A 27,400-nucleotide genomic window follows, 5' to 3' on the forward strand; every position below is an offset into this window, starting at 1 on the left:
GGGTGTATATGTATTATTTTTCGAGATACAGCTAAGGGTTGTATTTGTATTTTTGAAAATTACACAACTTGGTGGTGTATTTGTATTATTTTCCGAGATACAGCTCAGGGTTGTATTTGTATTTTTGAAAATAACACAGCTTGGGGCTGTATTTGTATTATTTTCTGAGATACAGTTATGGGTTGTATTTGTATTCTTGAAAATAACACAGATTGGGGGTGTATTTCTATTATTATCCGAGATACAGCTCAGGGTTGTATTTGTAATTTTGAAAATAACGCAGCTTGGGGGTGTATTTGTATTATTGTCGAAGATACAACTATGGGTTGTATTTGTATTTTTGAAAATAACACAACTTGGGGGTGTATTTGTGTTATTTTCCGAGATACAGGTAAGGGTTTTATTTGTATTTTTGAAAATAACCGAGATTGGGGGTGTATATTTATTATTTTCCGAGATACAGCTAAGGGCTGTATTTGTATTTTTGAAAATAACACAGCTTGGGGGTGTATTTGAATTATTATCCGAGATACAGGTATGGGTTTTATTTGTATTTTTGAACATAACCGAGCTTGGGGGTGTATTTGTATTATTTTCCGAGATACAGCTAAGGGCTGTATTTGTATTTTTGAAAATAACACAGCTTGGTGGTGTATTTGTATTATTTTCCCAGATACAGCTAAGGGTTGTATTTGTATTTTTGAAAGTAACACAGCTTGGCGGGTGTATTTGTATTATTTTCCGAGATACAGCTCAGGGTTGTATTTGTATTTTTGAAAATAACACAGCTTGGGGGTGTATATGTATTATTTTCCGAGATACAGCTAAGGGTTGTTTTTTTATTTTTGAAAAAAACAGAGCTTGGGGGTGTATTTGTATTATTTTCCGAGATACAGCTAAGGGTTGTATTTGTATTTTTGAAAATAACACAGCTTGGGGGTGCATTTGTATTATTTTCCGAGATACAGCTAAGGGTTGTATTTGTATTTTGGAAAATAACACAGCTTGTGGGTGTATTTGTATTATTTTCCGTGATACAGCTCAGGGTTGTATTTGTATTTTTGAAAATAACACAGCTTGGGTGTGTATATGTATTATTTTTCGAGATACAGCTAAGGGCTGTATTTGTATTTTTGAAAATAACAGAGCTTGGGGGTTATTTGTATTATTTTTCGAGATACAGCTAAGGGTTGTATTTGTATTTTTGAAAATTACACAACTTTGGTGTGTATTTGTATTATTTTCCGAGATAGAGCTAACGGTAGTATTTGTATTTTTGAAAATAACACAGCTTGGGGCTGTATTTGTATTATTTTCCGAGATACAGCTATGGGTTTTATATTATTTTTGAAAATAACACAGCTTGGGTGTGTATTTCTATTATTATCCGAGATACAGCTTAGTGTTGTATTTGTATTTTGCAAAATAACACAGCTTGCTGTTTTATTAGTATTATTTTCCGAGATACAGCTAAGGGTTATATTTGTGTTTTTGAAAATAAACGAGCTTGGTGGTGTATTTGTATTATTTTCTGAGTTACAGCTAAGGGCTGTATTTGTATTTTAGAAAATAACACAGCTTTGGTGTGTATTTGTATTATTTTCCGAGTTACAGCTCAGGGTTGTATTTGTATTTTTGAAAATAACACAGCTTGGGGGTGTATTTGTATTATTTTCTGAGATACAGCTCAGGGTTGTATTTGTATTTTTGAAAACAACACAGCTTCGGTGTGTATTTGTATTATTTTCCAAGATACAGCTATGGGTTGTATTTGTATTTTTGAAAATAACACAGCTTGGGTGTCTATTTGTATTATTTTCCGAGATACAGCTCAGGCTTGTATCTGTATTTTTGAAAATAAACGAGCTTGTGGGTGTATTTATATTATTTTCCGAGATACAGCTAAGGGCTGTATTTGTATTTTTAAAAATAACACAGCTTGGTGGTGTATTTGTATTATTTTCCGAGATACAGCTGTGGGTTGTATTTGTATTTTTGAAAATAACAGAGCTTGGGCGTGTATTTGTATTATTTTCTGAGATACAGCTAAGGGTTGTATTTGTATTTTTGAAAATTACACAACTTGGGGGTGTATTTGTATTATTTTCCGAGATACAGCGAACGGTTGTATTTGTATTTTTGAAAATAACACAGCTTGGGGCTATATTTGTATTATTTTCCGAGATACAGCTATGGGTTGTGTTTGTATTTTTGAAAATAACGCAACTTGGGGGAGTATTTCTATTATTATCCGAGATACAGCTCAGGTTTGTATTTGTATTTTTGAAAATAATACAGCTTGTGGGTGTATTTGTATTATTTTCCGAGATACAGGTAAGGATTTTATTTGTATTTTTGCAAATAACCGAGCTTGCGTGTGTATTTTTATTATTTTCTGAGATACAGCTAAGGGCTGTATTTGTATTTTTAAAAATAACACAGCTTGGTGGTGTATTTGTATTATTTTCCGAGATACAGCTAAGGGTTTTATTAGAATTTTTGAAAATAACACATCTTGGGGGTGTATTTTTATTATTTTCCGAGATACAACTAAGGGTTGTATTTGTATTTTTGAAAATAACACAGCTTGGGGGTGTATTTGAATTATTTTTCGAGATACAGGTAAGGGTTTTATTTGTATTTTTGAACATAACGGAACTTGGGGGTGTATTTGTATTATTTTTGGATATACAGCTAAGGGCTGTATTTGTATTTTTGAAAATAACACAGCTTGGGGGTGTATTTGTATTATTTTCTGAGATACAGCTAAGGGTTGTTTTTGTATTCTGGAAAATAACACAGCTTGTGGGTGTATTTCTATTATTTTCCGAGATACAGCTCATGGTTGTATTTGTATTTTTGAAAATAACACAGCTTGGGGGTGTATTTCTATTATTATCCGAGATAGAGCTCAGGGTTTTATTTGTATTTTTGAAAATAACAAATCTTTGGCGTGTATTTGTATTATTTTCCAAGATACAGCTATGTGTTGTATTTGTATTTTTGAAAATAACACAGCTTGGGGTTGTATTTGTATTATTTTACGAGATACAGCTCAGTGTTGTATTTGTATTTTGGAAAATAACAGAGTTTGGGTGTGTTTTTGTATTACTTTCTGAGATACAGCTAAGGGTTTTATTTGTATTTTTGAAAATAACACACTTTTGGGGTGTATTTGTATTATTTTCCGAGATAGAGCTAAGGGTTGTATTAGTATTTTTGAAAATAACACAGCTTGGGGTTGTATTTGTATTATTTTCCGAGATACAGCTCAGGGATGTATTTGTATTTTTGAAAATAACACAGCTTGGGGGTGTATTTCTATTATTTTCCGAGATACAGCTATGGGTTGTATTTGTATTTTTGAAAATAACACAGCTTCGAGGTGTATTTGTATTATTTTCCGAGATACAGCTCAGGGTTGTATTTGTATTTTTGAAAAAAACACAATTTTGGGGTGGATTTGTATTATTTTCCAAGATACAGCTGTGGGTTTTTGTTTGTATTTTTAAAGTAACACAGCTTGTGGGTGTATTTGTATTATTCTCCGAGATACAGCTCAGGGTTGTATTTGTATTTTGCAAAATAACACAGCTTGGGGGTGTATTTGTATTATTTTCCGAGATACAGCTAAGGATTGTACTTGTATTTCTGAAAATAACACAGCTTGTGGGAGTATTTGTATTATTTTCCGAGATACAGCTATGGGTTGTATTTGTATTTTTGAAAATAACACAGCTTGGGGGCGTAATTGTATTATTTTCTGAGATACAGCTAAGGGTTGTATTTGTATTTTTGAAAATAACACAGCTTGGGGGTGTATTTCTATTATTGTCCGAGATAGAGCTCAGGGATATATTTGTATTTCTGAAAATAACAAAGCTTGGGGGTGTATTTGTATTATTTTCCAAGATACAGCTATGTGTCCTATTTTTATTTTTGAAAATAACACAGCTTGGGGGTGTATTTGTATTATTTTACGAGATACAGCTCAGTGTTGTATTTGTATTTGGAAAACAACAGAGCGTGGGTGTGTATTTGTATTATTTTCTGAGATACAGCTAAGGGTTTTATTTGTATTTTTGAAAATAACACAGTTTTGGGGTGTATTTGTATTATTTTCCGAGATACAGCTAAGGGTTGTATTAGTTTTTTTTAAAATAACACAGCTTGGGGGTGTATATTTCTTATTTTCCGAAATACTGCTATACGTGGTAATTTTATTTTTGAAAATAACACAGCTTGGGGTTGTATTTGTATTATTTTCCGAGATACAGCTCAGGGTTGTATTTGTATTTTTGAAAATAACACAGCTTGGGGGTGTATTTCTATTATTTTCCGAGATACAGCTATGGGTTGTATTTGTATTTTTGAAAATAACACAGCTTGGAGGTGTATTTGTATTATTTTCCGAGATACAGCTCAGGGTTGTATTTGTATTTTTGAAAAAAACACAGTTTTCGGGTGGATTTGTATTATTTTCCAAGATAGAGCTGTGGGTTGTTGTTTGTATTTTTAAAGTAACACAGCATGGGGGTGTATTTGTATTATTTTCCGAGATACAGCTCAGGGTTGTATTTGCATTTTGCAAAATAACACAGCTTGGGGGTGTATTTGTATTATTTTCCGAGATACAACTAAGGGTTGTATTTGTATTTTTGAAAATAAACGAACTTGGGGGTGTATTTGTATAATTTTCTTAGATACAGCTAAGGACTCTATGTGTATTTTTGAAAATAACACAGCTTGTGGGAGTATTTGTGTTATTTTCCGAGATACAGCTGTGGGTTTTATTTGTATTTTCGAAAATAACTGAGCTTGGGGGTGTATTTTTATTATTATCCGAGTTACAGCTAAGGGTTGTATTTGTGTTTTTGAAAATAACACAGCTTGGGGGTGTGTTTGTATTATTTTCCGAGATACAGCTCAGGGTTTCATTGGTATTTTTGAAAATAACACAGCTTGGGGGTGTATTTGTATTATTTTCCGAGATACAGCTAAGGATTGTAATTGTATTTTTTAAAATAACACAGCTTGTGGGAGTATTTGTATTATTTTCCGAGATACAGCTGTGGGTTGTATTTGTATTTTTGAAAATAACAGAGCTTGTGGGTGTGTTTCTATTATTATCCGAGATACAGCTAAGGGTTGTATTTGTATTTTTGAAAATAACACAGCTTGGTGGTGTATTTGTATTATTTTTCAAGATACGGCTCTGGGTTGTATTTGTATTTTTGAAAATAACAAAGCTTGGTGGTGTATTTGTATTATTTTCCGAGATACAGCTCAGGGTTGTATTTGTATTTTGGAAAATAACACAGCTTGGGGGTGTATTTGTATTATTTTCCGAGATACAGCTAAGGGTTATATTTGTATTCTGGAAAATAACACAGCTTGTGGGTGTATTTGTATTATTTTCCGAGATACAGCTAAGGGCTGTATTTGTATTTTTGAAAATAACAGAGCTTGGGGGTGTATTTGTATTATTTTCCGATATACAGGTAAGGGCTATATTTGTATTTTTGTAAATAACACAACTTGGGAGTGTATTTGTATTATTTTCCGAGATACAGCTAAGGGTTGTATTAGTATTTTTGAAAATAACAGAGCTTGGGGGTGTATTTGTATTATTTTCCGAGATACAGCTAAGGGTTGTATTTGTATTCTGGAAAATAACACTGCTTGTGGGTGTATTTGTATTATTTTCTAAGATACAGCTCAGGGTTGTATTTGTATTTTTGAAAATAACACAGCTTGGGGGTGTATATGTATTATTTTTCGAGATACAGCTAAGGGTTGTATTTGTATTTTTAAAAATAACAGATCTTGGGGGTGTATTTGTATTATTTTCCGAGATACAGCTAAGGGTTGTATTTGTATTTTTGAAAATTACAGAAGTTGGGGGTGTATTTGTATTGTTTTCCGAGATACAGCGAAGGGTTGTATTTGTATTTTTGAAAATAACACAGCTTGGGGCTATATTTGTATTATTTTCTGAGATACAACTATGGGTTGTATTTGTATTTTTGAAAATAACACAACTTGGGGGTGTATTTGTATTATTTTTCATAACACAGCTCAGGGTTGTATTTGTATTTTGGAAAATAACAGAGCTTGGGGGTGTATTTGTATTATTTTCCGAGATACAGCTAAGGGTTGTATTTGTATTTTTGAAAATAACACAGCTTGGGGGTGTATTTGTATTATTTTCCGAGATACAGCTAAGGATTGTTTTTGTATTTTTGAAAAAACACAGCTTGGGGGTGTATTTGTATTATTTTTCGAGATACTGCTATGGCTTTTATTTGTATGTTTGAAAATAACACAGATTGGGAGTGTATTTGTATTATTTTCCGAGATACAGCTCAGGGTTGTATTTGTATTTTGGAAAATAACACAGCTTGGGAGTGTATTTGTATGATTTGCCGAGATACAGCTAAGGGTTGTGTTTGTATTTTCGAAAATAACACAGCTTGGTGGTGTATTTGTATTATTTTCCAAGATACTGCTATGGCTTGTATTTGTATTTTTGAAAATAACACAGCTTGGTGATGTATTTGTATTATTTTCCGAGATACAGCTCAGCTTTGTGTTTTTATTTTGGAAAATAACAGAGCTTGGGGGTCTATTTGTATTATTTGCCGAGATACGGCTATGGGTTGTATTTGTATTTTCGAAAATAACACAGCTTCGGGGTGTGTTTGTATTATGTTCCGACATACAGCTAAGGGTTGTATTTGTATTTTTGAAAATAACACAGCTTGGGTGTCTATTTGTATTATTTTCCGAGATACTGCTATGGGTTTTATTTGTATTTTTGAAAATAACACAGCTTGGGGGTGTATTTGTATTATTTTCTGAGATACAGCTCAGGGTTGTATTTGTATTTTTGAAAATAACACAGCTTGGCGGTGTATTTGTATTATCTTCCAAGATACAGCTATGGGTTGTATTTGTATTTTTGTAAATAACACAGCTTGGGGATGTGTCTGTATTATTTTCCCAGATACAGATATGGATTGTATTTGTATTTTGGAAAATAACACAGCTTGGGGGTGTATTTGTAATATTTTCCGATATACAGCTAAAGTCTGTATTTGTATTTTTGAAAATAACACAACTTGGGGGTGTATTTGTATTATTTTCCCAGATACAGCTAAGGGTTTTGTTTGTATTTTTGAAAACAACACAGCTTGGGGTTGCATTTGTATTATTTAACGAGATAAAGCTAAGGGTTGTATTTGTATTTTGGAAAATAACACAGCTTGTGGGTGTATTTTTATTACTTTCCGAGATACAGCTCAGGGTTGTATTTGTATTTTTGAAAATATCACAGCTTGGGGGTGTGTTTGTATTATTTTCCAAGATACACCTAAGGGTTGTATTTGTATTTTTGAAAATAACGGGGCTTGGGGTAGTATTTGTATTATTTTCCGAGATACAAATAAGGGCTCTATTTGTATTTTTGAAAATAACACAGCTTGGGGGTGTATATGTATTATTTTTCGAGATACAGCTAAGGGTTGTATTTGTATTTTTGAAAATTACACAACTTGGTGGTGTATTTGTATTATTTTCCGAGATAGAGCTAACGGTAGTATTTGTATTTTTGAAAATAACACAGCTTGGGGCTGTATTTGTATTATTTTCCGAGATACAGCTATGGGTTTTATATTATTTTTGAAAATAACACAGCTTGGGTGTGTATTTCTATTATTATCCGAGATACAGCTTAGTGTTGTATTTGTATTTTGCAAAATAACACAGCTTGGTGTTTTATTAGTATTATTTTCCGAGATACAGCTAAGGGTTATATTTGTGTTTTTGAAAATAAACGAGCTTGGTGGTGTATTTGTATTATTTTCTGAGTTACAGCTAAGGGCTGTATTTGTATTTTAGAAAATAACACAGCTTGGGTGTCTATTTGTATTATTTTCCGAGATACAGCTCAGGCTTGTATCTGTATTTTTGAAAATAAACGAGCTTGTGGGTGTATTTATATTATTTTCCGAGATACAGCTAAGGGCTGTATTTGTATTTTTAAAAATAACACAGCTTGGTGGTGTATTTGTATTATTTTCCGAGATACAGCTGTGGGTTGTATTTGTATTTTTGAAAATAACAGAGCTTGGGCGTGTATTTGTATTATTTTCTGAGATACAGCTAAGGGTTGTATTTGTATTTTTGAAAATTACACAACTTGGGGGTGTATTTGTATTATTTTCCGAGATACAGCGAACGGTTGTATTTGTATTTTTGAAAATAACACAGCTTGGGGCTATATTTGTATTATTTTCCGAGATACAGCTATGGGTTGTGTTTGTATTTTTGAAAATAACGCAACTTGGGGGAGTATTTCTATTATTATCCGAGATACAGCTCAGGTTTGTATTTGTATTTTTGAAAATAATACAGCTTGTGGGTGTATTTGTATTATTTTCCGAGATACAGGTAAGGATTTTATTTGTATTTTTGCAAATAACCGAGCTTGCGTGTGTATTTTTATTATTTTCTGAGATACAGCTAAGGGCTGTATTTGTATTTTTAAAAATAACACAGCTTGGTGGTGTATTTGTATTATTTTCCGAGATACAGCTGTGGGTTGTATTTGTATTTTTTACAATAACAGAGCATGGGGTTGTATTTGTATTATTTTCCGAGGTACAGCTAAGGGTTTTATTAGAATTTTTGAAAATAACACATCTTGGGGGTGTATTTTTATTATTTTCCGAGATACAACTAAGGGTTGTATTTGTATTTTTGAAAATAACACAGCTTGGGGGTGTATTTGAATTATTTTTCGAGATACAGGTAAGGGTTTTATTTGTATTTTTGAACATAACGGAACTTGGGGGTGTATTTGTATTATTTTTGGATATACAGCTAAGGGCTGTATTTGTATTTTTGAAAATAACACAGCTTGGGGGTGTATTTGTATTATTTTCTGAGATACAGCTAAGGGTTGTTTTTGTATTCTGGAAAATAACACAGCTTGTGGGTGTATTTCTATTATTTTCCGAGATACAGCTCATGGTTGTATTTGTATTTTTGAAAATAACACAGCTTGGGGGTGTATTTCTATTATTATCCGAGATAGAGCTCAGGGTTTTATTTGTATTTTTGAAAATAAGAAATCTTTGGCGTGTATTTGTATTATTTTCCAAGATACAGCTATGTGTTGTATTTGTATTTTTGAAAATAACACAGCTTGGGGTTGTATTTGTATTATTTTACGAGATACAGCTCAGTGTTGTATTTGTATTTTGGAAAATAACAGAGTTTGGGTGTGTATTTGTATTACTTTCTGAGATACAGCTAAGGGTTTTATTTGTATTTTTGAAAATAACACACTTTTGGGGTGTATTTGTATTATTTTCCGAGATAGAGCTAAGGGTTGTATTAGTATTTTTGAAAATAACACAGCTTGGGGTTGTATTTGTATTATTTTCCGAGATACAGCTCAGGGATGTATTTGTATTTTTGAAAATAACACAGCTTGGGGGTGTATTTCTATTATTTTCCGAGATACAGCTATGGGTTGTATTTGTATTTTTGAAAATAACACAGCTTCGAGGTGTATTTGTATTATTTTCCGAGATATAGCTCAGGGTTGTATTTGTATTTTTGGAAAAAACACAATTTTGGGGTGGATTTGTATTATTTTCCAAGATACAGCTGTGGGTTTTTGTTTGTATTTTTAAAGTAACACAGCTTGTGGGTGTATTTGTATTATTCTCCGAGATACAGCTCAGGGTTGTATTTGTATTTTGCAAAATAACACAGCTTGGGGGTGTATTTGTATTATTTTCCGAGATACAGCTAAGGATTGTACTTGTATTTCTGAAAATAACACAGCTTGTGGGAGTATTTGTATTATTTTCCGAGATACAGCTATGGGTTGTATTTGTATTTTTGAAAATAACACAGCTTGGGGGCGTAATTGTATTATTTTCTGAGATACAGCTAAGGGTTGTATTTGTATTTTTGAAAATAACACAGCTTGGGGGTGTATTTCTATTATTGTCCGAGATAGAGCTCAGGGATGTATTTGTATTTCTGAAAATAACAAAGCTTGGGGGTGTATTTGTATTATTTTCCAAGATACAGCTATGTGTCCTATTTTTATTTTTGAAAATAACACAGCTTGGGGGTGTATTTGTATTATTTTACGAGAAACAGCTCAGTGTTGTATTTGTATTTGGAAAACAACAGAGCTTGGGTGTGTATTTGTATTATTTTCTGAGATACAGCTAAGGGTTTTATTTGTATTTTTGAAAATAACACAGTTTTGGGGTGTATTTGTATTATTTTCCGAGATACAGCTAAGGGTTGTATTAGTTTTTTTTAAAATAACACAGCTTGGGGGTGTATATTTCTTATTTTCCGAAATACTGCTATACGTGGTAATTGTATTTTTGAAAATAACACAGCTTGGGGTTGTATTTGTATTATTTTCCGAGATACAGCTCAGGGTTGTATTTGTATTTTTGAAAATAACACAGCTTGGGGGTGTATTTCTATTATTTTCCGAGATACAGCTATGGGTTGTATTTGTATTTTTGAAAATAACACAGCTTGGAGGTGTATTTGTATTATTTTCCGAGATACAGCTCAGGGTTGTATTTGTATTTTTGAAAAAAACACAGTTTTCGGGTGGATTTGTATTATTTTCCAAGATAGAGCTGTGGGTTGTTGTTTGTATTTTTAAAGTAACACAGCATGGGGGTGTATTTGTATTATTTTCCGAGATACAGCTCAGGGTTGTATTTGCATTTTGCAAAATAACACAGCTTGGGGGTGTATTTGTATTATTTTCCGAGATACAACTAAGGGTTGTATTTGTATTTTTGAAAATAAACGAACTTGGGGGTGTATTTGTATTATTTTCTTAGATACAGCTAAGGACTCTATGTGTATTTTTGAAAATAACACAGCTTGTGGGAGTATTTGTGTTATTTTCCGAGATACAGCTGTGGGTTTTATTTGTATTTTCGAAAATAACTGAGCTTGGGGGTGTATTTTTATTATTATCCGAGATACAGCTAAGGGTTGTATTTGTGTTTTTGAAAATAACACAGCTTGGGGGTGTGTTTGTATTATTTTCCGAGATACAGCTCAGGGTTTCATTGGTATTTTTGAAAATAACACAGCTTGGGGGTGTATTTGTATTATTTTCCAAGTTACAGCTCAGGGTTATATTTGTATTTTTGAAAATAACACAGCTTGGGGGTGTATTTGTATTATTTTCCGAGATACAGCTAAGGATTGTAATTGTATTTTTTAAAATAACACAGCTTGTGGGAGTATTTGTATTATTTTCCGAGATACAGCTGTGGGTTGTATTTGTATTTTTGAAAATAACAGAGCTTGTGGGTGTGTTTCTATTATTATCCGAGATACAGCTAAGGGTTGTATTTGTATTTTTGAAAATAACACAGCTTGGTGGTGTATTTGTATTATTTTTCAAGATACGGCTCTGGGTTGTATTTGTATTTTTGAAAATAACAAAGCTTGGTGGTGTATTTGTATTATTTTCCGAGATACAGCTCAGGGTTGTATTTGTATTTTGGAAAATAACACAGCTTGGGGGTGTATTTGTATTATTTTCCGAGATACAGCTAAGGGTTATATTTGTATTCTGGAAAATAACACAGCTTGTGGGTGTATTTGTATTATTTTCCGAGATACAGCTAAGGGCTGTATTTGTATTTTTGAAAATAACAGAGCTTGGGGGTGTATTTGTATTATTTTCCGATATACAGGTAAGGGCTATATTTGTATTTTTGTAAATAACACAACTTGGGAGTGTATTTGTATTATTTTCCGAGATACAGCTAAGGGTTGTATTAGTATTTTTGAAAATAACAGAGCTTGGGGGTGTATTTGTATTATTTTCCGAGATACAGCTAAGGGTTGTATTTGTATTCTGGAAAATAACACTGCTTGTGGGTGTATTTGTATTATTTTCTAAGATACAGCTCAGGGTTGTATTTGTATTTTTGAAAATAACACAGCTTGGGGGTGTATATGTATTATTTTTCGAGATACAGCTAAGGGTTGTATTTGTATTTTTAAAAATAACAGATCTTGGGGGTGTATTTGCATTATTTTCCGAGATACAGCTAAGGGTTGTATTTGTATTTTTGAAAATTACACAAGTTGGGGGTGTATTTGTATTATTTTCCGAGATACAGCGAAGGGTTGTATTTGTATTTTTGAAAATAACACAGCTTGGGGCTATATTTGTATTATTTTCTGAGATACAACTATGGGTTGTATTTGTATTTTTGAAAATAACACAACTTGGGGGTGTATTTGTATTATTTTTCATAACACAGCTCAGGGTTGTATTTGTATTTTGGAAAATAACAGAGCTTGGGGGTGTATTTGTATTATTTTCCGAGATACAGCTAAGGGTTGTATTTGTATTTTTGAAAATAACACAGCTTGGGGGTGTATTTGTATTATTTTCCGAGATACAGCTAAGGATTGTTTTTGTATTTTTGAAAAAACACAGCTTGGGGGTGTATTTGTATTATTTTTCGAGATACTGCTATGGCTTTTATTTGTATGTTTGAAAATAACACAGATTGGGAGTGTATTTGTATTATTTTCCGAGATACAGCTCAGGGTTGTATTTGTATTTTGGAAAATAACACAGCTTGGGAGTGTATTTGTATGATTTGCCGAGATACAGCTAAGGGTTGTGTTTGTATTTTCGAAAATAACACAGCTTGGTGGTGTATTTGTATTATTTTCCAAGATACTGCTATGGCTTGTATTTGTATTTTTGAAAATAACACAGCTTGGTGATGTATTTGTATTATTTTCCGAGATACAGCTCAGCTTTGTGTTTTTATTTTGGAAAATAACAGAGCTTGGGGGTCTATTTGTATTATTTGCCGAGATACGGCTATGGGTTGTATTTGTATTTTCGAAAATAACACAGCTTCGGGGTGTATTTGTATTATGTTCCGACATACAGCTAAGGGTTGTATTTGTATTTTTGAAAATAACACAGCTTGGGTGTCTATTTGTATTATTTTCCGAGATACTGCTATGGGTTTTATTTGTATTTTTGAAAATAACACAGCTTGGGGGTGTATTTGTATTATTTTCTGAGATACAGCTCAGGGTTGTATTTGTATTTTTGAAAATAACACAGCTTGGCGGTGTATTTGTATTATCTTCCAAGATACAGCTATGGGTTGTATTTGTATTTTTGTAAATAACACAGCTTGGGGATGTGTCTGTATTATTTTCCCAGATACAGATATGGATTGTATTTGTATTTTGGAAAATAACACAGCTTGGGGGTGTATTTGTAATATTTTCCGATATACAGCTAAAGTCTGTATTTGTATTTTTGAAAATAACACAACTTGGGGGTGTATTTGTATTATTTTCCCAGATACAGCTAAGGGTTTTGTTTGTATTTTTGAAAACAACACAGCTTGGGGTTGCATTTGTATTATTTAACGAGATAAAGCTAAGGGTTGTATTTGTATTTTGGAAAATAACACAGCTTGTGGGTGTATTTTTATTACTTTCCGAGATACAGCTCAGGGTTGTATTTGTATTTTTGAAAATATCACAGCTTGGGGGTGTGTTTGTATTATTTTCCAAGATACACCTAAGGGTTGTATTTGTATTTTTGAAAATAACGGGGCTTGGGGTAGTATTTGTATTATTTTCCGAGATACAAATAAGGGCTCTATTTGTATTTTTGAAAATAACACAGCTTGGGGGTGTATATGTATTATTTTTCGAGATACAGCTAAGGGTTGTATTTGTATTTTTGAAAATTACACAACTTGGTGGTGTATTTGTATTATTTTCCGAGATACAGCTCAGGGTTGTATTTGTATTTTTGAAAATAACACAGCTTGGGGCTGTATTTGTATTATTTTCTGAGATACAGTTATGGGTTGTATTTGTATTCTTGAAAATAACACAGATTGGGGGTGTATTTCTATTATTATCCGAGATACAGCTCAGGGTTGTATTTGTAATTTTGAAAATAACGCAGCTTGGTGGTGTATTTGTATTATTGTCGAAGATACAACTATGGGTTGTATTTGTATTTTTGAAAATAACACAACTTGGGGGTGTATTTGTGTTATTTTCCGAGATACAGGTAAGGGTTTTATTTGTATTTTTGAAAATAACCGAGATTGGGGGTGTATATTTATTATTTTCCGAGATACAGCTAAGGGCTGTATTTGTATTTTTGAAAATAACACAGCTTGGGGGTGTATTTGAATTATTATCCGAGATACAGGTATGGGTTTTATTTGTATTTTTGAACATAACCGAGCTTGGGGGTGTATTTGTATTATTTTCCGAGATACAGCTCAGGGTTGTATTTGTATTTTTGAAAATAACACAGCTTGGGGGTGTATATGTATTATTTTCCGAGATACAGCTAAGGGTTGTTTTTTTATTTTTGAAAAAAACAGAGCTTGGGGGTGTATTTGTATTATTTTCCGAGATACAGCTAAGGGTTGTATTTGTATTTTTGAAAATAACACAGCTTGGGGGTGCATTTGTATTATTTTCCGAGATACAGCTAAGGGTTGTATTTGTATTTTGGAAAATAACACAGCTTGTGGGTGTATTTGTATTATTTTCCGAGATACAGCTCAGGGTTGTATTTGTATTTTTGAAAATAACACAGCTTGGGTGTGTATATGTATTATTTTTCGAGATACAGCTAAGGGCTGTATTTGTATTTTTGAAAATAACAGAGCTTGGGGGTTATTTGTATTATTTTCCGAGATACAGCTAAGGGTTGTATTTGTATTTTTGAAAATTACACAACTTTGGTGTGTATTTGTATTATTTTCCGAGATAGAGCTAACGGTAGTATTTGTATTTTTGAAAATAACACAGCTTGGGGCTGTATTTGTATTATTTTCCGAGATACAGCTATGGGTTTTATATTATTTTTGAAAATAACACAGCTTGGGTGTGTATTTCTATTATTATCCGAGATACAGCTTAGTGTTGTATTTGTATTTTGCAAAATAACACAGCTTGGTGTTTTATTAGTATTATTTTCCGAGATACAGCTAAGGGTTATATTTGTGTTTTTGAAAATAAACGAGCTTGGTGGTGTATTTGTATTATTTTCTGAGTTACAGCTAAGGGCTGTATTTGTATTTTAGAAAATAACACAGCTTTGGTGTGTATTTGTATTATTTTCCGAGTTACAGCTCAGGGTTGTATTTGTATTTTTGAAAATAACACAGCTTGGGGGTGTATTTGTATTATTTTCTGAGATACAGCTCAGGGTTGTATTTGTATTTTTGAAAACAACACAGCTTCGGTGTGTATTTGTATTATTTTCCAAGATACAGCTATGGGTTGTATTTGTATTTTTGAAAATAACACAGCTTGGGTGTCTATTTGTATTATTTTCCGAGATACAGCTCAGGCTTGTATCTGTATTTTTGAAAATAAACGAGCTTGTGGGTGTATTTATATTATTTTCCGAGATACAGCTAAGGGCTGTATTTGTATTTTTAAAAATAACACAGCTTGGTGGTGTATTTGTATTATTTTCCGAGATACAGCTGTGGGTTGTATTTGTATTTTTGAAAATAACAGAGCTTGGGCGTGTATTTGTATTATTTTCTGAGATACAGCTAAGGGTTGTATTTGTATTTTTGAAAATTACACAACTTGGGGGTGTATTTGTATTATTTTCCGAGATACAGCGAACGGTTGTATTTGTATTTTTGAAAATAACACAGCTTGGGGCTATATTTGTATTATTTTCCGAGATACAGCTATGGGTTGTGTTTGTATTTTTGAAAATAACGCAACTTGGGGGAGTATTTCTATTATTATCCGAGATACAGCTCAGGTTTGTATTTGTATTTTTGAAAATAATACAGCTTGTGGGTGTATTTGTATTATTTTCCGAGATACAGGTAAGGATTTTATTTGTATTTTTGCAAATAACCGAGCTTGCGTGTGTATTTTTATTATTTTCTGAGATACAGCTAAGGGCTGTATTTGTATTTTTGAAAATAACACAGCTTGGGGGTGTGTTTGTATTATTTTCTGAGATACAGCTAAGGGCTGTGTTTGTATTTTAGAAAATAACACAGCTTTGGGGTGTATTTGTATTATTTTCCGAGATACAGCTGTGGGTTGTATTTGTATTTTCGAAAATAACAGAGTTTGGTGGTGTATTTTTATTATTTTCCGAGATACAGCTAAGTGTTTTCTTTGTATTGTAGAAAATAACACAGCTTGGGGGTGTTTTTGTATTATTTTCCGAGATACAGCTCAGGGTTCTATTTGTATTTTTGAAAATAACACAGCTTTGGGGTGTATTTGTATTATTTTCCAAGTTACAGATCAGGGTTGTATTTGTATTTTTGAAAATAACACAGCTTGGGGGTGTATTTGTATTATTTTCTGAGATACAGCTCAGGGTTCTATTTGTATTTTTGAAAATAACACAGCTTGGGGGTGTATTTGTATTATTTTCCGAGATACAGCTAAGGATTGTAATTGTATTTTTTAAAATAACACAGCTTGTGGGAGTATTTGTATTATTTTCCGAGATACCGCTAAGGGTTGTATTTGTATTCTGGAAAATAACACAGCTTGTGGGTGTAGTTGTATTATTTTCCGAGATACAGCTAAGGGCTGTATTTGTATTTTTGAAAATAACACAGCTTGGGGGTGTATTTGTATTATTTTCCGATATACAGTTAAGGGCTATATTTGTATTTTTGTAAATAACACAACTTGGGAGTGTATTTGTATTATTTTCCGAGATACAGCTAAGGGTTGTATTTGTATTTTTGAAAATAACACAGATTGGGGGTGTATTTGTATTATTTTCCGAGATACAGCTAAGGGTTGTATTTGTATTTTGGAAAATAACACTGCTTGTGGGTGTATTTGTATTATTTTCTAAGATACAGCTCAGGGTTGTATTTGTATTTTTGAAAATAACACAGCTTGGGGGTGTATATGTATTATTTTTCAAGATACAGCTAAGGGTTGTATTTGTATTTTTAAAAATAACAGATCTTGGAGGTGTATTTGTATTATTTTCCGCGATACAGCTAAGGGTTGTATTTGTATTTTTGAAAATTACACAAGTTGGGGGTGTATTTGTATTATTTTCCGAGATACAGCGAACGGTTGTATTTGTATTTTAGAAAATAACAGAGCTTGGGGCTATATTTGTATTATTTTCTGAGATACAGCTATGGGTTGTGTTTGTATTTTTGAAAATAACACAACTTGGGGGTGTATTTCTATTATTATCCGAGATACAGCTCAGTGTAGTATTTGTATTTTTGAAAATAACACAGCTTGGGGGTGTGTTTGTATTATTTTCTGAGATACAGCTAAGGGCTGTGTTTGTATTTTAGAAAATAACACAGATTGGGGGTGTATTTGTATTATTTTCCGAGATACAGCTAAGGGTTGTATTTGTATTCTGGAAAATAACACAGCTTGTGGGTGTATTTGTATTATTTTCCGAGATACAGCTAAGGGCTGTATTTGTATTTTTGAAAATAACAGAGCTTGGGGGTGTATTTGTATTATTTTCTGATATACAGGTAAGGGCTCTATTTGTATTTTTGTAAATAACACAACTTGGGAGTGTACTTGTATTATTTTCCGAGATACAGCTAAGGGTTGTATTTGTATTTTTGAAAATAACACAGCTTGCAAGTGTATTTGTATTATTTTCCGAGATACAGCTAAGGGTTGTATTTGTATTCTGGAAAATAACACTGCTTGTGGGTGTATTTGTATTATTTTCTAAGATACAGCTCAGGGTTGTATTTGTATTTTTGAAAATAACACAGCTTGGGGGTGTATATGTATTATTTTTCGAGATACAGCTTAGGGTTGTATTTGTATTTTTAAAAAAACAGAGCTTCGGGGTGTATTTGTATTATTTTCCGAGATACAGCTAAGGGTTGTATTTGTATTTTTGAAAATTACACAACTTGGGGGTGTATTTGTATTATTATTCGAGATACAGCGAACGGTTGTATTTGTATTTTTGAAAATAACACAGCTTGGCCTATATTTGTATTATTTTCCGAGATACAGCTCAGGATTGTATTTGTATTTTTGAAAATAACACAGCTTGGGGGTGTATTTGTATTATTTTCCGAGATACAGCTGAGGGTTGTATTTGTATTTTTGAAAATAAACGAGCTTGTGGGTGTATTTGTATTATTTTCCGAGATACAGCTAAGGGCTGTATTTGTATTTTTGAAAATAACAGAGCTTGGTGGTGTATTTGTATTATTTTCCGAGATACAGCTGTGGGTTGTATTTGTATTTTTTACAATAACAGAGCATGGGGTTGTATTTGTATTATTTTCCGAGGTACAGCTAAGGGTTTTATTAGAATTTTTGAAAATAACACATCTTGGGGGTGTATTTTTATTATTTTCCGAGATACAACTAAGGGTTGTATTTGTATTTTTGAAAATAACACAGCTTGGGGGTGTATTTGAATTATTTTTCGAGATACAGGTAAGGGTTTTATTTGTATTTTTGAACATAACGGAGCTTGGGGGTGTATTTGTATTATTTTTGGATATACAGCTAAGGGCTGTATTTGTATTTTTGAAAATAACACAGCTTGGGGGTGTATTTGTATTATTTTCTGAGATACAGCTAAGGGTTGTATTTGTATTCTGGAAAATAACACAGCTTGTGGGTGTATTTCTATTATTTTCCGAGATACAGCTCATGGTTGTATTTGTATTTTTGAAAATAACACAGCTTGGGGGTGTATTTCTATTATTTTCCGAGATAGAGCTCAGGGTTTTATTTGTATTTTTGAAAATAACAAATCTTTGGCGTGTATTTGTATTATTTTCCAAGATACAGCTATGTGTTGTATTTGTATTTTTGAAAATAACACAGCTTGGGGTTGTATTTGTATTATTTTACGAGATACAGCTCAGTGTTGTATTTGTATTTTGGAAAATAACAGAGTTTGGGTGTGTATTTGTATTACTTTCTGAGATACAGCTAAGGGTTTTATTTGTATTATTGAAAATAACACACTTTTGGGGTGTATTTGTATTATTTTCCGAGATAGAGCTAAGGGTTGTATTAGTATTTTTGAAAATAACACAGCTTGGGGTTGTATTTGTATTATTTTCCGAGATACAGCTCAGGGTTGTATTTGTATTTTTGAAAATAACACAGCTTGGGGGTGTATTTCTATTATTTTCCGAGATACAGCTATGGGTTGTATTTGTATTTTTGAAAATAACACAGCTTCGAGGTGTATTTGTATTATTTTCCGAGATACAGCTCAGGGTTGTATTTGTATTTTTGAAAAAAACACAATTTTGGGGTGGATTTGTATTATTTTCCAAGATACAGCTGTGGGTTTTTGTTTGTATTTTTAAAGTAACACAGCTTGTGGGTGTATTTGTATTATTCTCCGAGATACAGCTCAGGGTTGTATTTGTATTTTGCAAAATAACACAGCTTGGGGGTGTATTTGTATTATTTTCCGAGATACAGCTAAGGATTGTACTTGTATTTCTGAAAATAACACAGCTTGTGGGAGTATTTGTATTATTTTCCGAGATACAGCTATGGGTTGTATTTGTATTTTTGAAAATAACACAGCTTGGGGGCGTAATTGTATTATTTTCTGAGATACAGCTAAGGGTTGTATTTGTATTTTTGAAAATAACACAGCTTGGGGGTGTATTTCTATTATTGTCCGAGATAGAGCTCAGGGATGTATTTGTATTTCTGAAAATAACAAAGCTTGGGGGTGTATTTGTATTATTTTCCAAGATACAGCTATGTGTCCTATTTTTATTTTTGAAAATAACACAGCTTGGGGGTGTATTTGTATTATTTTACGAGAAACAGCTCAGTGTTGTATTTGTATTTGGAAAACAACAGAGCTTGGGTGTGTATTTGTATTATTTTCTGAGATACAGCTAAGGGTTTTATTTGTATTTTTGAAAATAACACAGTTTTGGGGTGTATTTGTATTATTTTCCGAGATACAGCTAAGGGTTGTATTAGTTTTTTTTAAAATAACACAGCTTGGGGGTGTATATTTCTTATTTTCCGAAATACTGCTATACGTGGTAATTGTATTTTTGAAAATAACACAGCTTGGGGTTGTATTTGTATTATTTTCCGAGATACAGCTCAGGGTTGTATTTGTATTTTTGAAAATAACACAGCTTGGGGGTGTATTTCTATTATTTTCCGAGATACAGCTATGGGTTGTATTTGTATTTTTGAAAATAACACAGCTTGGAGGTGTATTTGTATTATTTTCCGAGATACAGCTCAGGGTTGTATTTGTATTTTTGAAAAAAACACAGTTTTCGGGTGGATTTGTATTATTTTCCAAGATAGAGCTGTGGGTTGTTGTTTGTATTTTTAAAGTAACACAGCATGGGGGTGTATTTGTATTATTTTCCGAGATACAGCTCAGGGTTGTATTTGCATTTTGCAAAATAACACAGCTTGGGGGTGTATTTGTATTATTTTCCGAGATACAACTAAGGGTTGTATTTGTATTTTTGAAAATAAACGAACTTGGGGGTGTATTTGTATTATTTTCTTAGATACAGCTAAGGACTCTATGTGTATTTTTGAAAATAACACAGCTTGTGGGAGTATTTGTGTTATTTTCCGAGATACAGCTGTGGGTTTTATTTGTATTTTCGAAAATAACTGAGCTTGGGGGTGTATTTTTATTATTATCCGAGATACAGCTAAGGGTTGTATTTGTGTTTTTGAAAATAACACAGCTTGGGGGTGTGTTTGTATTATTTTCCGAGATACAGCTCAGGGTTTCATTGGTATTTTTGAAAATAACACAGCTTGGGGGTGTATTTGTATTATTTTCCAAGTTACAGCTCAGGGTTATATTTGTATTTTTGAAAATAACACAGCTTGGGGGTGTATTTGTATTATTTTCCGAGATACAGCTAAGGATTGTAATTGTATTTTTTAAAATAACACAGCTTGTGGGAGTATTTGTATTATTTTCCGAGATACAGCTGTGGGTTGTATTTGTATTTTTGAAAATAACAGAGCTTGTGGGTGTGTTTCTATTATTATCCGAGATACAGCTAAGGGTTGTATTTGTATTTTTGAAAATAACACAGCTTGGTGGTGTATTTGTATTATTTTTCAAGATACGGCTCTGGGTTGTATTTGTATTTTTGAAAATAACAAAGCTTGGTGGTGTATTTGTATTATTTTCCGAGATACAGCTCAGGGTTGTATTTGTATTTTGGAAAATAACACAGCTTGGGGGTGTATTTGTATTATTTTCCGAGATACAGCTAAGGGTTATATTTGTATTCTGGAAAATAACACAGCTTGTGGGTGTATTTGTATTATTTTCCGAGATACAGCTAAGGGCTGTATTTGTATTTTTGAAAATAACAGAGCTTGGGGGTGTATTTGTATTATTTTCCGATATACAGGTAAGGGCTATATTTGTATTTTTGTAAATAACACAACTTGGGAGTGTATTTGTATTATTTTCCGAGATACAGCTAAGGGTTGTATTAGTATTTTTGAAAATAACAGAGCTTGGGGGTGTATTTGTATTATTTTCCGAGATACAGCTAAGGGTTGTATTTGTATTCTGGAAAATAACACTGCTTGTGGGTGTATTTGTATTATTTTCTAAGATACAGCTCAGGGTTGTATTTGTATTTTTGAAAATAACACAGCTTGGGGGTGTATATGTATTATTTTTCGAGATACAGCTAAGGGTTGTATTTGTATTTTTAAAAATAACAGATCTTGGGGGTGTATTTGTATTATTTTCCGAGATACAGCTAAGGGTTGTATTTGTATTTTTGAAAATTACACAAGTTGGGGGTGTATTTGTATTATTTTCCGAGATACAGCGAAGGGTTGTATTTGTATTTTTGAAAATAACACAGCTTGGGGCTATATTTGTATTATTTTCTGAGATACAACTATGGGTTGTATTTGTATTTTTGAAAATAACACAACTTGGGGGTGTATTTGTATTGTTTTTCATAACACAGCTCAGGGTTGTATTTGTATTTTGGAAAATAACAGAGCTTGGGGGTGTATTTGTATTATTTTCCGAGATACAGCTAAGGGTTGTATTTGTATTTTTGAAAATAACACAGCTTGGGGGTGTATTTGTATTATTTTCCGAGATACAGCTAAGGATTGTTTTTGTATTTTTGAAAAAACACAGCTTGGGGGTGTATTTGTATTATTTTTCGAGATACTGCTATGGCTTTTATTTGTATGTTTGAAAATAACACAGATTGGGAGTGTATTTGTATTATTTTCCGAGATACAGCTCAGGGTTGTATTTGTATTTTGGAAAATAACACAGCTTGGGAGTGTATTTGTATGATTTGCCGAGATACAGCTAAGGGTTGTGTTTGTATTTTCGAAAATAACACAGCTTGGTGGTGTATTTGTATTATTTTCCAAGATACTGCTATGGCTTGTATTTGTATTTTTGAAAATAACACAGCTTGGTGATGTATTTGTATTATTTTCCGAGATACAGCTCAGCTTTGTGTTTTTATTTTGGAAAATAACAGAGCTTGGGGGTCTATTTGTATTATTTGCCGAGATACGGCTATGGGTTGTATTTGTATTTTCGAAAATAACACAGCTTCGGGGTGTATTTGTATTATGTTCCGACATACAGCTAAGGGTTGTATTTGTATTTTTGAAAATAACACAGCTTGGGTGTCTATTTGTATTATTTTCCGAGATACTGCTATGGGTTTTATTTGTATTTTTGAAAATAACACAGCTTGGGGGTGTATTTGTATTATTTTCTGAGATACAGCTCAGGGTTGTATTTGTATTTTTGAAAATAACACAGCTTGGCGGTGTATTTGTATTATCTTCCAAGATACAGCTATGGGTTGTATTTGTATTTTTGTAAATAACACAGCTTGGGGATGTGTCTGTATTATTTTCCCAGATACAGATATGGATTGTATTTGTATTTTGGAAAATAACACAGCTTGGGGGTGTATTTGTAATATTTTCCGATATACAGCTAAAGTCTGTATTTGTATTTTTGAAAATAACACAACTTGGGGGTGTATTTGTATTATTTTCCCAGATACAGCTAAGGGTTTTGTTTGTATTTTTGAAAACAACACAGCTTGGGGTTGCATTTGTATTATTTAACGAGATAAAGCTAAGGGTTGTATTTGTATTTTGGAAAATAACACAGCTTGTGGGTGTATTTTTATTACTTTCCGAGATACAGCTCAGGGTTGTATTTGTATTTTTGAAAATATCACAGCTTGGGGGTGTGTTTGTATTATTTTCCAAGATACACCTAAGGGTTGTATTTGTATTTTTGAAAATAACGGGGCTTGGGGTAGTATTTGTATTATTTTCCGAGATACAAATAAGGGCTCTATTTGTATTTTTGAAAATAACACAGCTTGGGGGTGTATATGTATTATTTTTCGAGATACAGCTAAGGGTTGTATTTGTATTTTTGAAAATTACACAACTTGGTGGTGTATTTGTATTATTTTCCGAGATACAGCTCAGGGTTGTATTTGTATTTTTGAAAATAACACAGCTTGGGGCTGTATTTGTATTATTTTCTGAGATACAGTTATGGGTTGTATTTGTATTCTTGAAAATAACACAGATTGGGGGTGTATTTCTACTATTATCCGAGATACAGCTCAGGGTTGTATTTGTAATTTTGAAAATAACGCAGCTTGGGGGTGTATTTGTATTATTGTCGAAGATACAACTATGGGTTGTATTTGTATTTTTGAAAATAACACAACTTGGGGGTGTATTTGTGTTATTTTCCGAGATACAGGTAAGGGTTTTATTTGTATTTTTGAAAATAACCGAGATTGGGGGTGTATATTTATTATTTTCCGAGATACAGCTAAGGGCTGTATTTGTATTTTTGAAAATAACACAGCTTGGGGGTGTATTTGAATTATTATCCGAGATACAGGTATGGGTTTTATTTGTATTTTTGAACATAACCGAGCTTGGGGGTGTATTTGTATTATTTTCCGAGATACAGCTCAGGGTTGTATTTGTATTTTTGAAAATAACACAGCTTGGGGGTGTATATGTATTATTTTCCGAGATACAGCTAAGGGTTGTTTTTTTATTTTTGAAAAAAACAGAGCTTGGGGGTGTATTTGTATTATTTTCCGAGATACAGCTAAGGGTTGTATTTGTATTTTTGAAAATAACACAGCTTGGGGGTGCATTTGTATTATTTTCCGAGATACAGCTAAGGGTTGTATTTGTATTTTGGAAAATAACACAGCTTGTGGGTGTATTTGTATTATTTTCCGAGATACAGCTCAGGGTTGTATTTGTATTTTTGAAAATAACACAGCTTGGGTGTGTATATGTATTATTTTTCGAGATACAGCTAAGGGCTGTATTTGTATTTTTGAAAATAACAGAGCTTGGGGGTTATTTGTATTATTTTCCGAGATACAGCTAAGGGTTGTATTTGTATTTTTGAAAATTACACAACTTTGGTGTGTATTTGTATTATTTTCCGAGATAGAGCTAACGGTAGTATTTGTATTTTTGAAAATAACACAGCTTGGGGCTGTATTTGTATTATTTTCCGAGATACAGCTATGGGTTTTATATTATTTTTGAAAATAACACAGCTTGGGTGTGTATTTCTATTATTATCCGAGATACAGCTTAGTGTTGTATTTGTATTTTGCAAAATAACACAGCTTGGTGTTTTATTAGTATTATTTTCCGAGATACAGCTAAGGGTTATATTTGTGTTTTTGAAAATAAACGAGCTTGGTGGTGTATTTGTATTATTTTCTGAGTTACAGCTAAGGGCTGTATTTGTATTTTAGAAAATAACACAGCTTTGGTGTGTATTTGTATTATTTTCCGAGTTACAGCTCAGGGTTGTATTTGTATTTTTGAAAATAACACAGCTTGGGGGTGTATTTGTATTATTTTCTGAGATACAGCTCAGGGTTGTATTTGTATTTTTGAAAACAACACAGCTTCGGTGTGTATTTGTATTATTTTCCAAGATACAGCTATGGGTTGTATTTGTATTTTTGAAAATAACACAGCTTGGGTGTCTATTTGTATTATTTTCTGAGATACAGCTCAGGCTTGTATCTGTATTTTTGAAAATAAACGAGCTTGTGGGTGTATTTATATTATTTTCCGAGATACAGCTAAGGGCTGTATTTGTATTTTTAAAAATAACACAGCTTGGTGGTGTATTTGTATTATTTTCCGAGATACAGCTGTGGGTTGTATTTGTATTTTTGAAAATAACAGAGCTTGGGCGTGTATTTGTATTATTTTCTGAGATACAGCTAAGGGTTGTATTTGTATTTTTGAAAATTACACAACTTGGGGGTGTATTTGTATTATTTTCCGAGATACAGCGAACGGTTGTATTTGTATTTTTGAAAATAACACAGCTTGGGGCTATATTTGTATTATTTTCCAAGATACAGCTATGGGTTGTGTTTGTATTTTTGAAAATAACGCAACTTGGGGGAGTATTTCTATTATTATCCGAGATACAGCTCAGGTTTGTATTTGTATTTTTGAAAATAATACAGCTTGTGGGTGTATTTGTATTATTTTCCGAGATACAGGTAAGGATTTTATTTGTATTTTTGCAAATAACCGAGCTTGCGTGTGTATTTTTATTATTTTCTGAGATACAGCTAAGGGCTGTATTTGTATTTTTGAAAATAACACAGCTTGGGGGTGTGTTTGTATTATTTTCTGAGATACAGCTAAGGGCTGTGTTTGTATTTTAGAAAATAACACAGCTTTGGGGTGTATTTGTATTATTTTCCGAGATACAGCTGTGGGTTGTATTTGTATTTTCGAAAATAACAGAGTTTGGTGGTGTATTTTTATTATTTTCCGAGATACAGCTAAGTGTTTTCTTTGTATTGTAGAAAATAACACAGCTTGGGGGTGTTTTTGTATTATTTTCCGAGATACAGCTCAGGGTTCTATTTGTATTTTTGAAAATAACACAGCTTTGGGGTGTATTTGTATTATTTTCTGAGATACAGCTCAGGGTTCTATTTGTATTTTTGAAAATAACACAGCTTGGGGGTGTATTTGTATTATTTTCCGAGATACAGCTAAGGATTGTAATTGTATTTTTTAAAATAACACAGCTTGTGGGAGTATTTGTATTATTTTCCGAGATACCGCTAAGGGTTGTATTTGTATTCTGGAAAATAACACAGCTTGTGGGTGTAGTTGTATTATTTTCCGAGATACAGCTAAGGGCTGTATTTGTATTTTTGAAAATAACACAGCTTGGGGGTGTATTTGTATTATTTTCCGATATACAGTTAAGGGCTATATTTGTATTTTTGTAAATAACACAACTTGGGAGTGTATTTGTATTATTTTCCGAGATACAGCTAAGGGTTGTATTTGTATTTTTGAAAATAACACAGATTGGGGGTGTATTTGTATTATTTTCCGAGATACAGCTAAGGGTTGTATTTGTATTTTGGAAAATAACACTGCTTGTGGGTGTATTTGTATTATTTTCTAAGATACAGCTCAGGGTTGTATTTGTATTTTTGAAAATAACACAGCTTGGGGGTGTATATGTATTATTTTTCAAGATACAGCTAAGGGTTGTATTTGTATTTTTAAAAATAACAGATCTTGGAGGTGTATTTGTATTATTTTCCGCGATACAGCTAAGGGTTGTATTTGTATTTTTGAAAATTACACAAGTTGGGGGTGTATTTGTATTATTTTCCGAGATACAGCGAACGGTTGTATTTGTATTTTAGAAAATAACAGAGCTTGGGGCTATATTTGTATTATTTTCTGAGATACAGCTATGGGTTGTGTTTGTATTTTTGAAAATAACACAACTTGGGGGTGTATTTCTATTATTATCCGAGATACAGCTCAGTGTAGTATTTGTATTTTTGAAAATAACACAGCTTGGGGGTGTATTTGTATTATTTTCCGAGATACAGCTAAGGGCTGTATTTGTATTTTTGAAAATAACACAGCTTGGGGGTGTGTTTGTATTATTTTCCGATATACAGGTAAGGGCTATATTTGCATTTTTGAAAATAACACAACTTGGGAGTGTATTTGTATTATTTTCCGATATACAGCTAAGGGTTGTATTTGTATTTTTGAAAATAACACAGATTGGGGGTGTATTTGTATTATTTTCTGAGATACAGCTAAGGGTTGTATTTGTATTCTGGAAAATAACACAGCTTGTGGGTGTATTTGTATTATTTTCCGAGATACAGCTAAGGGCTGTATTTGTATTTTTGAAAATAACAGAGCTTGGGGGTGTATTTGTATTATTTTCTGATATACAGGTAAGGGCTCTATTTGTATTTTT

This window comes from Saimiri boliviensis, chromosome 21 (assembly GCF_048565385.1).
Source record: "Saimiri boliviensis isolate mSaiBol1 chromosome 21, mSaiBol1.pri, whole genome shotgun sequence".
Classification (NCBI taxonomy): domain Eukaryota; kingdom Metazoa; phylum Chordata; class Mammalia; order Primates; family Cebidae; genus Saimiri; species Saimiri boliviensis.